This window comes from Fukomys damarensis, unplaced genomic scaffold (genome assembly GCF_012274545.1).
Source record: "Fukomys damarensis isolate Sample0158 unplaced genomic scaffold, DMR_v1.0_HiC HiC_scaffold_23, whole genome shotgun sequence".
Classification (NCBI taxonomy): Eukaryota; Metazoa; Chordata; class Mammalia; order Rodentia; family Bathyergidae; genus Fukomys; species Fukomys damarensis.
The window spans coordinates 20,224,659-20,238,278 of record NW_022900935.1 but is presented as its reverse complement, the minus strand read 5'-3'; positions in this window follow the sequence as shown (position 1 = coordinate 20,238,278).

Here is a 13,620-nt window from a genome sequence, read left to right as displayed (position 1 = left end):
ATATATATATATATACATATATATAGTAAAAATTCTAATTATGTACTGAAAATAAATTACAGGAAACAACTTTAAAATGCAACCAAAAATGAGTCACAATAAATATTCCCATTGAATTCCCTTGGGGAGGTGAGATTGCAGTGCTCAAGGAAGATAAATATATCAAAAACTTCAAATTGTCTACGCATTCGCACACTGACATGAGCCACGGACATTCCTTCCACAAGAATTGTACTTATTAGCCTACCATAGAACCAGGTTTTGCCATAAACTACAAAACTTTTGATACAAATTTTTATTTATATATTTATAAATCATATCCATGCCCTATGTGTGATTTTAGAAAATAAAAGCCACACACTCTACAGGCACTCTTGACTTTATCTGTAGGCAACATTTTTGGGTGGAGTTTCTCCCCCAATAAAATTAGTGGCATATTTTATGTACATGACGTCTAAACTGCAAACAGTTCAGATTTTCCCAGAGATGCATCTCCTTTTAGGGTAGGTTTAAAAATTTTAAAAGGCAAGACAAATGTACACCTCAGAATTACTATCTCAGCTATAAGAGTTGTCATGTAATTTTGGTGGTGTTTCCTACACATGCATTATATAACACTGGCATTAAGGCAGTGAAGCAGTATATGCTTTTACTGTAGTGGCTCGATAAAGGCTTCATTGTCATTCTGATCTGATTCTTGAAACAGTGATTCATAAATTCTCTAAAAATTAAAATTTCAATGGGACATTGTGTTAAGGAGACAAAACAGATTTCTTGAAAATATTTGGGGGCAGGATACAATCTAATAAAACCAAAATGTAAAATATTCATATGCACAACTCAACAATTGTATTCTGAGGAATCTAGTATATCAAACTAAAAAGACAGCCGGGTATTTAGCTCAGTGGTTCTGCTGCCTGCCTCGAAAGCACAAAGTCCCAAGTTTGATCCCTGGCACCAAAAACAACAACAACTTCAAACTAGAAAGATAACAGAAAAAAAAGGATAGATTAATTGGTTGATTATAAAGATTAATTTTTTAAATTTTTTATTTATTTTTATTCTTTTGTTTTTTTGAGACAGAGTCTCACCATGAAATTCGGGCTGGCCTTGAACTCACTATGTAGCTCAGGCTGACCTTGAACTCACAGTAATCCTCCTGCCTCAGCCTCGATTACAGGCATACTCCACCATAACTGGCTGATGATAGAGATATTCAGACACACAGATCTATTTACACACAAGGACATTTTTGCAATAGTGTTTGTAATAGCAAAACCTTAAAAGAAACCTAAGTTCCCATCAATGGACAAATAAATAAATAGTGTTATGGTCACATAGTGGAAAACTATACAAATTAAGAGTAAACAGCTGGGTGTGGTGGCGCACGCCTGTAATCCCAGCACTCGGGAGGCTGAGGCAGGAGGATTATAGAAAGGTACACATCAACTATATGGAAGGAGATTAAATTCTATTTAAAAAATTATTATGGGGCCGGGGATTTAGCTCAGTGGTTCAGTGGCCTGCCTTGCAAGCGTAAGGACCCGAATTCAATCCCCAGTACCAAAAAAATAAAAATAAAAATAAAAAATGATTATGTGTGAGTATGAAAATAAATAGATCAAAAATGTTAGAAAGGTACACATCAACTATATGGAAGGAGATTAAATTCTATTTAAAAAATTATTATGGGGCCGGGGATTTAGCTCAGTGGTTCAGTGGCCTGCCTTGCAAGCGTAAGGACCCGAATTCAATCCCCAGTACCAAAAAAATAAAAATAAAAATAAAAAATGATTATGTGTGAGTATGAAAATAAATAGATCAAAAATGTCATAAAGGCATAAAAAATAGCGGGAAAGAAATCCCCAAACTGTTAAAAAAAAAAAGTCACTGTTTCTATGGATCAGAATCCAAAGAGCCCAAGGTGCTTGACCAGGCTTTCATGAACCCCAAGGAAAAACTGAGCACAGAGCAGAACTGGACCCTGGGCCCTCAGGATCACAGTGGCCAGAAGGCCTGGGGCCAGGATAAGGCCTGGGTGAGGGGAGCAAGCCCCTGCAGGGATAGGCGTGTTAGCCCACTAGCCTGGAACTCATGGCCCCAGTGGTGGGAGAAAGCAGGAGGCCACAGGACCCGCACACCTGCATGGGGAGGGGCAGTGAGGACACAGAAAATGAGGCACCTAGGACAGACACGCAGGAATCACAAAGGCAGCTGTGGCCCAGAACCTGCAGCCACACCACCATCTGGGGTCAGAGCTCAGCCACTAAATCTGGCCCCAGGGGCTGTTTTGTGAATTTGGGGTTGATACCTCTGGCTCCAGCTCCCAGCAGCCTGGAGGCCGTCCCCTTCTGGAATAGATCCCGGTGGGGGGGGGGTACAGGCAGGTCAGCCTGCCAGCCTCTGCATGCTGCACCAACCAGCACCTCAGCTCATGCTCCTCCCCTCCGCCCCCTCGTTCCTCAGCTACCCATCCCAGGCCCTGGGTTCTGAGACTGTCAGGACTTCCACCTGGATACTGGAGAGTAGCAAAGAGTGAGGACAGGGGCAGTGGGAGCTGGAAGACTTTATCTGTAGGCTCCTAGGTTCAAGGCCTGGAAATTCAAGCCAGATGTGGTGGATTATTCTAAGCAGGCTGGAACAAGCTACTGATTGTCAAAGGGGTGAGGGACAGCAGTCAGCAGCTGGGACCTTCCTGTGTGCCAGGTTTGTTCAATCCTTACCCCCGGGACAGGTAGGTAGCAGTGTCTCCATTTTACAGGTAAAGAAACTGAGGCTCAAGGGGCAGTAACTTAACCAAGTTCACCCACAACTTGGACTCTGGAACCCAAGAAGACTCAGCTTTTGAACTTGGCCCAGCTACCTGTGTAGTCTTGGGCAAGTTATTTAGCCTTGCTAAACTTCAATTTCCTCATCTGTACAGATGATATTAAGTTAATATTCAACTTAAAATTATTGTATTAAAAAGGGTAAGGTTCCAACTCTCAGCGTGGCACATAGAAGGCCCTTGTAAATATGGAGATTAATTTAATTATCTGACTGACAAGAAGTTTCATTCCCTAAGAGCAGTGGGGCCAGGAATAGTTTGTAACTCTCCCAGAACAAGCCAGGGTGGCTTCCTGGAAAAAGCAGCGCTTGGTCTCGGTCAACAAAGACTGGAGGGGGTCCAGTACGGGGTGTGCTGGAGAAGCTGAGGCAATGGGGACAGGACAGTTGCCTCCGCCAGGTTGGGGCGGGGGTCAGGTCAGGTTTGAACACGGGCCGGCCTCCAAACCTCGTTCTTGGAGGACATCTCAACAGTGTGCTTGGGCACCTTGGATGATAAACAGGTTGTCACCCTCCGCGCCCCAAGTGAACCCGGTAAGTTCTGGCAGAGCTGGAGGAGAGGACAGCAGGCCAGCTATAAATACTCTGTGACTCAGGCTCCGTGCCGTACTGAAAGCACTGCTGGTGTTTACAGTCCTGTTGTTCTGGGGAGACCTCCAGCCCCAGGGAGGGTCTGGGGCCACCCCAAAGTCTCAGACCTCCCACTTTCTCTGCCTGGGCAGGTTTGGGGCCTGGCTCAGTGTCCCGTCTAACACCTGAGATGCTTACTCAGCCCTCCGAGTTTCCATCAAAGCGGAAATGAAACCAGTTGTCCTTCCCCACCTGTACCAGGTGGCCCGGAGGTGACGTGGTCTGTGATCGGTCACCCAGGTTTGGGGTGCCAGAAAAATGTGGAAATCTTGTCTCAGTTCCATCCCTTAACTAGCTGTGTGCCTTGAAGCCAGTCAATTCACTTTTCTAGGCCTCGGTTTGCTGAACTGTAAAATGGGGATAATAATGGAACTTCCTCCATGGGCCAGTCAGAAGAAGGAGAGATGAAAACGTACAGGAAGTGCTTAGCGTGGAGCTCAGCACGTAGTAAACCCGGTTAATGAGCAAGGTTATGTTATAAATTAAGCTATCTGTTTAGAAGTCTTCAAAACACGGATAGTTGGAGGATTTGTGCTCCTTCAGAGAGCTACTTGGGGAGCTGGTGGTTACCCCAGAATTCTACCTACCTCTCTGCTCCACAAATATAAAGAGCCAAGCTACAAAGACAAAGATAGTCCCTTAGGATATCGTCTGTTATTTATCAAATACCTACTGTGTTCCAGCTCTGTCACTTACATCTTCAGCCCTTTTGACTCTCCAGCCACCCAGAAGGCATGACTGTCCCCTCTTGGGGTGCTACACCTGCTCCCGTGACAGTAACTGAACGGCAGAGCAGGGATCTGAACCCAGTTCTGAGCCCCCCCAAGGCCTGCTGCGCAAGGTCCTGTCACCCCACAGTCCAGGAAGGGGGCAAGGAAGGGTCAGAAAGAAGAGAAAGAGGAGGAATCAAGGTGCTCAGTAACAGAGAGGGCTGAGTGCAGAGACCCAGAAGTGTAGGGGAGAAAGGCCTTTTGGGGAAGGCACACGTCTTTCTGGTGACTGCTCTGTGAGGTTGGTCAGCAGGCGGATAGAAAAGTAGAGGCAACTCATGAGAGAGATCAGGCTTTGCTCAAGATCCCTTTGCTCAGGACTGTTGAAAGGATTTCGGAAATCACAACCCCTCAAAACTCCCTATTGCTTGGCTTTGAATGCCCGCTGTACAGCATCCTACCTCAGGGCCTTTGTACGTGCTAGACACTCTGCCTAAAATAATCTTCCTCTGCTCAGTTGAGATATCACCTCTTCAATGACACCAACTCAGCACCTGTTTGGTTCTTTCCTACTATTCACCACAACCTATAATTGTTTTACTCAATTTCTTTCTTTGTTAATTGTCTGTCATCCCACCCGCTCACCCACACATAAAAAGTATCTGTCCAGTTGAAAAACAACATCAAAGAAGAAGGAACTTTCCAGGTGTCTCATACGAATCGAAGTGGGCAGTTCCCCAGTTACCACAAAGCCTTTGCACATGAGATGGACACGTCATTTAGGAGAGGAACCTGTGCAAACCCAGCCCTTTCTGGGCACACAGAGGATCCCACACTGCCAGCAACACCTGCCAAAAGACAAGGGCGCTGGTGAAGTCAAGACAGCTATTCATGTAACACATATTTAAGAGAATGCTTATTTTGTTTAAAAAAAAAAAAAAAGAGGAAAAGAAGCATTGAACCATTAATCAAAATCAATCCAGATCATGACAAGACAAACAGACTGGATGAAAATATTTGCAAAAGTTATATCTGATAAAGGACCCAACTATACCAAGAACTCTTAAAATTTAGCAATAAAGATATGAACAATTCAATTAAAACCTGGGCAAAAGATCTGAAAGACACCTCACCAAAGGAGGTATACACATGGCAAATAAGAACATGGAAAGATGCTCACAATAACCTGCACAAGAATCTTTCTAGTAGCTTTAGTCCTAAGTGCCAAAACTTGGAAGCACCCTTCAGCTGTTGAACAGATAAATAAGCTCTGATTTGTCCAGACAATGGATTGCTATTCAGCACTAAAAAGAAATGATCTATCACACACAAAAAGATGTGGAGGAGTTTTAAGTGTATATTATTAAGTGAAAGAAGCCAATCTAAAAAGGCTACATACTGTATGACTCTGCAGAAAGGAGTACTACAGAGACAATAAAAAGATCAGTGGCTTCCAGGGAGAGGAAGGGAAGACTAGGCAGAGCATAAGGGATTGTTAGAGCGGTGAAACTGTTCTATAGGACACTTTCAAAGTGGACATATTTGTTCAAGCAAGCCCAAGGAATGTATACCAAGAGTGAATGCTGGCCTGGGGATTTGGCTCAGTGGAACTGCACCTTGCAGGCTCAAGGCCCTGAGTTTGATCTCTAGTACTGGGGTGGAAAAGTGCTTGGGGCCGGGGATCTAACTCAGTGGCACCATGCCTGCCTTGCAAGTGCAAGGTCCTGAGTAGGATCTCCAGTACTGGGGGAAAAAAAAAAGTGAGTGCCAGTGTACCCTTGGGCTTTAGGGGATATGATGGGTCAATGTGGACGCCTCAATTTTAACCCACTGTGGGACGTCGATAATGAGGGCGGCACTGCAAGTGTTCAGGCAGGAAGTGTCACCGTGAAGCTAAAACTACTCTTTAAAAAAATGTTATTGCAAGCAAGGCATGGTGGCACACTTTTGTTGTCCCAGGCTGGACAATTTAGTGACTCAGCAAGACCCTGTCTCAAAATAAAAAATAAAAAAGAGGCCAAGGATGCAGCTCAGGGCAAAGGTCCTGGGTTCATTCTCCAGTCCCCTCCACACACACAGGCTGTTGCTCCGGCTGTCTTATCCTCTCGCCTTCAGCGTGGGATCACACAGCAAGCAGGCCTTCACCAGGTGCTGATATCTTGACAGTGGACTTCCCAGCCTCCAGAACTGTCCCAGGCACAGGGAATCCAAAGACGCTTGACCTCAGCCCTTATAAGAAGCTCACCAGGCATGGGGGTGCTGCACCTCTCTAATCTTAGCACTTGGTAGTATCGTCGCAAGTTCCAGGCCAGCCTGGGCTATATAGTGAGTTCAAGGTCAGCCTGAACTGCACAGTGAGACTCTGTCTTAAAAAAAAAACAAAAAAAACTAAAGAAGCTCACTCCCTGGTAGAAGGAACAATGATCTCATTGCAGTCTGATTGTTCCCTAAAATGGGGCATAGAACAGGTACAACTAAACACCTGGACATTGTACATAAAACATTGTATGTGAAATATTGGAAGGCATTCAGCAAGGGCTAAAAAGAGAAAAAAGACAATAGAGACTTGCATAACTTCAAAGTATATAGGAGGTCAGTGCCTCAGAGTGGGCGAAGACAAAAGAGTCTCTGAGCTGACCATCGTTTATTGGGTACACACAATTGGAGGGAGCATCAGGTGACCTAGGGGGCATCAGTGATCCAAGGACAATGAGGAGCTGATGAAGATCTTAAGCCTGGAGGTTCTCTGAGGAGAGCACTCTATAACGATAGGGGTGGGATATCTTAAATTTGAAAAGGAGTTAGTCCCTCCCCAGGTGGACCTTTCTCTTTTGTTTTACTACTCTGCTCAAAAAGAACCAGGCGGTCTTCAGCTGGTGTTACCCTGCCCTTGAGCCCCACAGCATCACAAAAACACTGCAAGTCACTGCCGCTGCTGTGACCAGAGGCAAAATGGAGTTCTGTTCCCACATTCCATAGCCAGCTCAGGGACAAGGTACATCGAGCCTTGGACAGCTATAGTCATACTTTAATTATGAAATAACTTTTCCCCAAAATGTATGTAAAAATTCCCCTAATGGTGAAACATATGTAAACAAACAAAAGAAGTCTCTGAAGGATGCAGACAGAAACGAAAATCATCTAAGCACCGACGTGGTGGTCACACGGAGAGGCCACATGGTGATGTCCCAGCGGGTAGCTCCAGTGGGTTCCGGGCAACAGCAACATCACGTGCTGGTCACAGGTGACTGTGAGGTGACTCCAGACCTCAGCCACCAAGCTGCCCAGCCGAGGCCAAGAGGACTAAAGACAAACCCACGAAGCTTCCCCATGAAGCCCTGCTCAGTTGGAGATCTGTAGGCAAAACAGTTTACAGCACAGCAATGGCTTGTGATGCAACCACAGAAATCCAGAACTTGATACCTGTATGTTCTTATGGGGAGTCTCTGGACAAATTATTTTTCTCTAGGGCTTGTTTTTCTCAGTGTAAAGTGGAATGACAATTGCTTATGTCACAGAAACTATGTGAATTCAAGATAACGCACACAGGATGTGCTTTTCATGATGGTTTTCAATGCTACTTAAAACTAATGAACAAATAAAGGCTATTAAATTTTTTGTTTGTTTGTTTGTTTGTTGGGTTTTTTCGAGACAGGGTCTCACTATTTAGTTGAGACTGACCTGGAACTCACTATGCAGCCCAGGCTGGTCTCGAACTCACAGCGATCCTCCTGCCTCAGCCTCCCGAGTGCTGGGATTACAGGCGTGCGCCACCACGCCCGGCCAAGGCTATTAATTTTTTAAAAAATCAATATAAGAAAACAAGCAGCTAGGTGCAGTGGCACTTTCCTGTGATCCCAGCTACTCAAGAGGCTGAGCAAAAAGATCAGAATTTGAGGTCAGCCTGGGCAATTTGACAAGAATTTGTCTCAAATTTTTAAAAAGGGCTGAGGCTATAGCTCAGTGATAGAGTACTTGCCAACCCTGTGTAAGGCCTGGGCTCAATCCGTGGCACCTCCAAACCAAAGAAGCATTATCTAGTGTTGGTTACCTCCTGCGGAGGGGTGGGAAATTCCTGAAAAGTTTTATTCCTTGAGTTCTGCTACCACTCACATGTGCAAAGACAGGATGGGCTACAAGTGCCCGTTATATACTAGACACTGATCACACACTACTAATTTCAGTGCTTTATATACACGATTCCATTTGCTCTTTCAACAGCCAAAGAAAAATATTCATATCATGTGAGAGTGTTTGAAGCCACTGTTCCCAGAGAAACTGAGGCTGGAGAGTGCAGGTGGCATCCAAGGCTGGGCGTGAGACCATCATGGCAGCTCGGGGCTCTCTGAGTCCCTTCTAACTCTGTCAGGCCACAGTTCCATACATGGATTTGGTTCTTCTGGGCAGGCCTGCTCTCTTGGCCGATGAATCCCTAGAAGCACAGAGCTGTGCCTTTTGGGAAGAAGAGCCTGCCCGGAGCCTGACTTCATACAGGAATTTCACACCTTCCCAGCCCTGGATTGCAGGTGGAGGGAGACTGGCAAGAAGGGACCAAGCGCTGCTAGGCAAGGCCAAATTGCTACCTCCCCTTCCTGCGGCTCCTCCTCTTACCCAGCCAACTGCTCAGCCCACCCTAGCCTCCTAGGTGTCTGTGCTGATAAGGGCGCCCCTCCCACCTCTGCCATAGCCAAGACATGTGAGTGCCACCCCATCACCCAGAGGCTTTGTGCCCCGCAGAGAACAGGGCAGGGCGATTGTCACCATAGCTACTCTGTTTTGAGTGCTTTAGGGTTCCAGGCCGCAAGGCCAAATGCACTCCCCGAGCTCTTTGGCCAGTCCTCCAGCTGTCCCACATGAAATGTTACCATCTCCATTTCATATTTGGAGAAACTGAGCCTTCTGAGAGGTCAAGTAACTTGCCCGGGCCACAGCGAGTGAGCAGCAGGTGGACACTCAACTCCTATCCTCCGGCAGCCACGGGCCCTTGTCCTCTCCTCTCCTGGCAGTGGTGAAAGCCAAGGAAAGGTGTTCTGCTTAGGTGCTGCACAGTAGACACCATGGCCCAGGTCCCCCAGCTTCCAGGAACTGAATGGGCTGGGGCAGCAGAGGGAGGATGAGCTTCCGGGAAGCTGCCTTTCCCATGTGCCCTCGGCTCACACCTTGTAACGGCCACAGCGGGCAGAGCTATGGCCAGCCTGGGCTAGAGCCCCTGCCCAGGCTTCCGGAGTGGGGGATCAGGTGACAGGAGCATCTGTCCCTGCCCAGGGAACACAGCTTTGCTAGTAACAGGCAGGGCCCTTGAGCCTGTATGCCCCATCTCTCTTCCAGGTCCTGGATGCCATCCCTCACTGCCTTCCGTGAGGCACTGCGCTGTTCTGGGTTTCCCAGGAGGCACCAGAGCTTACAGGGAGAGGAGAGCAGAGAGGCCCATTTCTCTCAGCCTCACGTTCACCAAGGCCACAAATCTGAGCTTTTGACACTCACTTTGGCACTGTGACATTGTAACATTGACTAATTAAAGAATTGAAAGCATCATACAACAGCTTTGTTTTTGTTTTGGTATCAGGGATTGAACTCAGGACCTTGTACTTGCAAGGCACGAAGTGGCACCACTGAGCTAAATCCCCAGCCCCCACCACAACTTTATATGCACACACATGGCTATAGTGGCACAGTGTGTAATAGCTAAATCTTGGAAACAGCCCACATGTCCATCAACTGATGAATGGATAAAGATGTGGGTTTTTTAAAACACTTTGCCATAAAAAGGATAAGCATAAGACATTTATAGCTAAATGAGGTGTTTTTTTGTTTTGTTTTGTTTTTTTGTACCAGGGATCAAACTTGAGGGCTTCCACTTGCCAGGCAGGCAGTGGAACCACTGAGCTAAATCCCCAGCCCTAACTGAATGTACCTTGAGGCCATACTTTTAAGTGGAATATATTGGACACACATGTTTAAAAGCCCCCGTTTCGCTGAAACACTGAAAATGTAAATAAAGACCAAAATGTATAATAGATATTCGGAAATGAGAAGAAAATGTTCAAATAAGAAGGGGAACAAGGGAGTGGGCAGGAGGGAAAGAAAGAAGGGACAAGAAAAAAATAGAATAGAAGGAAAAATGGAAACAATTTTTATAAATAAGGAGGGGAAGAGGGGTTGAAGGGAAAAGAAGAAGTGAGATATATCATGTACAGGTGCAAATTCGCTATGATGAGTGTTATCATTATGTATATCTAAAATGTACCAATAAAAATAAATATTTCCTCTTTTTTAAAAAAAACATAAAAACCAAACAAACATTCTGAGAGGTTTACCGAGTCATCAGGAGAACATTAGGATAGATAAAACGATTAAACATACTAGGATTAGAGGTTCCATTTGACTCAGCCCCATCCCTCAGCTGGGTATCTTTCCAAGAGAACTAAAAGAATCATACCACAGTGACATATGCGCACCCATGTTTACAATGGCACAGTCTGTAACAGCTAAAACTTGGAAACAGCCCATTTGTCCATCAGTTGGAGACTGGATAAAGAAGATGTGGTTTTTCTATAAAATGGAGTACTACTCAGCCATAAAAATGAGAAACTAGAGTCATTCATAGGAAAATGGATGCATATTGAGGTCATACTCTTAAGTGAAATAAATAAGTCATGTGTGTGTAAATACTGAATAGTTTCCCTGGTGTGAAAAACTGTAATTGTAAATAAGATCCTAATGGTATAATTGACAATGTGAAATAGGAAGAAAAGGGCTAAAGATGTAGGGGAAAGTGGGAAGGGTAGAGGAAAGGAAATAAGGGAAAAGAAAAAATATGAGAAAATGAAAAAATGGAAACAACGTTTTTGTAAATAGGGAAGGAACGAGAGGGTGAAGGGAGGGCAGGGGTAAGGGGAAAAATGAGAACCAAGACCTGTCATGTAAATGTACAAGATCCCAATGATGAATGTAACTGTACTGTGTACCTAAAATGTACCAATAAACTCAATGAGGGAAAAAAATAAATATAAACGTAAATGGCAATTTTTCCAAAAGGACCCAAGATAGGCCAAAATAATGTTGGGTCTTTGTTAGCAACATTCCATCTCTCCATAACTGAAACGCTCTATGCAGCCGAGATCACACATTTTGGCAGGTGCTTCAATACAGACAGCTTCTGCAGAGAACTTCATTTCATAGGAGAAATATCCACTGCATAGTATTGTTGTGAAAATTAACTGAGTTTACCAATGCAAAGTGTGCATTTCTGTTAGCGTATAGCCTGGCACAGAGTATTAATCAGTGTCAGTTACTCTGTCCAAATGAAGTTATACACACAATCATGGGCAGGATGGAAGGAAAACATTCATCAAAGAAGTTTTTTGTTTGCTTTTTGGTTTTTTGTTTTGGTTTGGTTTTTGGTTTTTTGAGACAAGGGCTTTCTATGTAGCTCAAGCTTATCTTGAACTATGTAGCCCAAGCTGGCCTCAAGCTCACCACTGTCCTCCTGCCTCAGCCTCCTGGGTGTTGGGATTACAGGTGTGTACGACCATGCCCAGTTTATCGCTGGAATTCTAGTACAGCTTCAAAGTTGTATGACATTGGGACTTTTTCTTTTCATTCAGCATTTTATCTGAAGCATTTCTGTCATCATCAGTAGGCTTTCGTTGCAAGGGTCTACAGGCTGCAGAGGGCTGTTCCAAACCTAGGCTTTGGGACACAGCAGGCCGCAGAGCAAAGACCTTCTCTCCTCTCGCTGACATCTCCCACACCTGTAGTGCAGTGTACAAACCAGATGCGGGCAGGCACTTGGTCGCCCACGTTAGTGCCGCTCAGATCACAGAGTGTCTCCATTGCTCCAGAAAAATCCCTTCCCCCAGGTAACCTTCTGGCACTGCACTATGTCCCCAGCCCCCTTCTGGCTTTTTATCAACATACATTGGTTTGCTGGAATGAATTTATCTTGTTTTTTACTTCAGTGGTTTCAGGACAAATTAAAAGTTCTAAATATTGGGAGGAAGGATAAAGAACCAAATCTGCTCCCGTGAGAAAGCATCCTCTGCCGGTTGTGACAGCTCACACCTGTAATCCCAGAACTCCTGAAGCCTCCAATTAAAAAAGAAGAGGAAGAAGAAGAATGAGAAGGAGAAGAGGAAAGGGAAGGGGAAAGCGGGGAGAGTGGGAGGAGAAGGAGGAGAGAAAAGAAGAGGAAGAGGAAGAAGAGGAGGAGGAAGAAGCAGAAGCAGTCGGGTGAGGTGGTGGTACATGTTTGTAATCCCACTCTGGGAAGCTGAGGCAGGAAAATCACATGCTTGAGCCCAACCTGGGCTATGCAGAAATTCAGCAAGATCCTGCCTCAAAACAATGGGAGTTATGTGAGGGCGGATGATGTTAGGGATGTAGCTTGGTGCAAAGCGTGTAGGCGGAGTCCTCAGTACCACCAGGTTTACGTTTAATGACTGAAGAATATTTCGACCTATGGATATATAATCATTTTTCCATGTCTGTGGGAGATTGGTTCCCAAACCCCTAAGATATAAAAGTTCCTAATACAAAACGCTATAGTATTTGCATGCAACCTACATACATCCTCCTGTATTCTTTAACCACCCCTAGATTACTGAAAGTACCTAACACGAGCCAGGTGTGGTGGTGCACACCTGTAATCCCAGCTCTCAGAAGGCTGAGGCAGGAGGGTCACCATGAGTTCAAGGCCAGCCTGGGCTACATTATAAGTCCAAGGCCAGCCTGAACTATGTAGTGAGACTCTGTCTCAAAAAAACAAACAAACAAAAACAAATTTTAAAAAAATCCTAAAACATTGTAAACGCTGTGCACTGCTTAGGGAATAATGACAAGAAAAAGGTGCTCCCACATGCAGTAGAGGTGCCGCCACTGCCGGCCTAACTATGCACACCACCCACACACTCCAGCAGCAAGTCTGGGCAGAGACTGCGGTCGGAGAAATGGTGGGGGCCACAGCTCTTCACCCACGCGGGTTCAGCATGATGCTTGGAGAGCAGCAAGTTCAAGTTTTGCCCTTTGGAACGTCTGCAGTCTGCAGCTGGTCAAAGCCACACATGTGGAACCCCAGATACAGACAGCTGACTGTGCGCTGGCACACATTTTGCTTTTGGTTTCTCACTCTTTCAATATATTACGTTAAATGTCACATTTTGCTTCAGAAGCAGGACTGCTTGGTAAAATGATTCTTGGACAGCTGAGCATGTTGGTGCACACCTATAATCTCAGCACTCTGGGGGAAGGAAGATTACAAATTCAAGGCCCATCTGGATAGTTTAGTGAGATCTTGCCTCAAAAAAAAAAAAAAAAAAAAGTAAGAGGACTGGGGTCCAGGTGTGGTGGCACACACCTGTAATCCAAGAACCCAGAGGGGGCTGGCACAGTATGATCACAAGTTCAAGCCCAGCCAGGGTGATTTAGTGACTTCGCGAGATCTTGTCTCACCAAA